We start from the raw sequence: 1,727 nt of genomic DNA, 5'->3' as shown, positions 1-1,727 counted from the left end.
GCATGTTGTATTGGAAGGATCATAAGAATGACTTCGCCTGCCATGTATGTGGTGCTTCACATATGAGCGCCTGAAAAATCGTCCCAAAGACATTCCAGAATCACACTTTAAGGAATTGATAAGATATTGGAGTCTTGGAAATATTCAAGTAAGATTATTAAACTTTAGTTGATGTTAAATTGTCATACATTGCACAAATAGTTGAGTGAAATTAGACTATTACAACCAACAAACTACAAATTAACTTGAGTAACCTTATTTAAGAGTGACATGAGTATAATACCGAAGCATAGTAGTGAATTAACTACTTTTACTTGGTCTGTTTGTATGTTCCATATTATGCATTAGGACTAGGAATACAGTTGTTGAAATCCTTGTAGTACATGATAGTGTTTGAGGTTGTCACAAAATAGTTGTAATTGAAATTGACACAAAATAGTTGCGTCATGCGTGCCAAGGGCACCCCATGATTTGTCTAGAAGACTAAACTGCTGTATGATTTGAATGATTGGAATCGACTTTGGTATTATTGTATATAGGAAATGAGTGAACAAAATTCAAAAAATAAAGCTCAAGCAGAAATGGAGACATCGAACGGGACTTGTGAACTTCGGTGTCATAAGGGAAAGATTGGTATGGTATTTTAATTATAAACGTAATTATTTATATTAATTGGTGTAGTTGTTGTACTTAAATATTTTATTTTTTCAAATTGCAGCGTGCAACTAAGGAGAATAAAGAGATGCCCAACCAAGCTGAAATGTTTTGTGAAACTAGACAAAGCAAGAAAGGAGAGCCATTGGACCAAGAAACAACTAATGCAATGGTAAGATTCTTTGCTAGTATAGTAAGTTCTAGCTTATGACTAGATTTTAATAAACATGGTCAATAAAAGATTAGTGTGTTGGAGTTAGCTATGAGTTAGGCACAACTCGATTGTAGAACAAAAATATAGTTTTATGCTAACTCGATTGCTTCTAAAAATGTCAGGCACAACTTAAAGATTTAATTGAAAATTCTAGTCAACAACCTGATGAAGCTTTTCAGAGTGTGTTTGGGAAAGAAAAGCCTGGAAGAGTTCAGTGTCATTGAAGAGTTACCACACCCACCCTTTTGAAAAGAACAGAAGAAATAGTAAAAATTGAGAAAAAACATGCTGATGAATTGAAATTGTTAAATGATAAAGTTGAGGAAATGGAGGCAAAACATAAGCAAGAAATGTCATCAATGGAACAAAAAATTCAAATTTTGCTAAGGAATGTCATAAATCAAAACAACTCAGGAGTAGATGTGGAGGCATTAGCAACAATGTTATCAACACCGGGTACTTCTACATCGACACATGTTCCAAATAATGATAAGGTAATTTCTTATTTATTTCTATCATCATGGTTGTAACATGGTTAAGACTAAACTCTAATTATATAATAAATATAAAACTCTACTTTAGCATTTTTATTTTTGGAAAAATTTGATGTTCATTCATATATAAGCTAACAATATTATAACTTCTTTATTTGCAGCAAAATCATTTGGAAGACAATTTGCCGCATACAGTATAGATGGGAATGAATCAAGATTTCCTATTTTGGATTATGATTATATTTTGTTAAACAGTAATGGATATAACTGTATATGACATGACTAGTAGTGTAGTGGTTTGTGGAGTGATGCTTGCCACTTTCAAGAACATAAGTCTGTATTTTGGTTCACCAAATTTAGAGTAA

The 1,727-nt window shown here is 32.3% G+C and overlaps 1 pseudogene; it reads left to right on the top strand.

The window, feature by feature from the left end:
* LOC109353941 lies at positions 47 to 1,355 on the top strand (annotated as a pseudogene).

This window comes from Lupinus angustifolius, chromosome LG08 (assembly GCF_001865875.1).
Source record: "Lupinus angustifolius cultivar Tanjil chromosome LG08, LupAngTanjil_v1.0, whole genome shotgun sequence".
Classification (NCBI taxonomy): Eukaryota; Viridiplantae; Streptophyta; class Magnoliopsida; order Fabales; family Fabaceae; genus Lupinus; species Lupinus angustifolius.
Note: the sequence above shows the minus strand (reverse complement) of the source record. Positions and strands in the feature narration are given on the sequence as shown.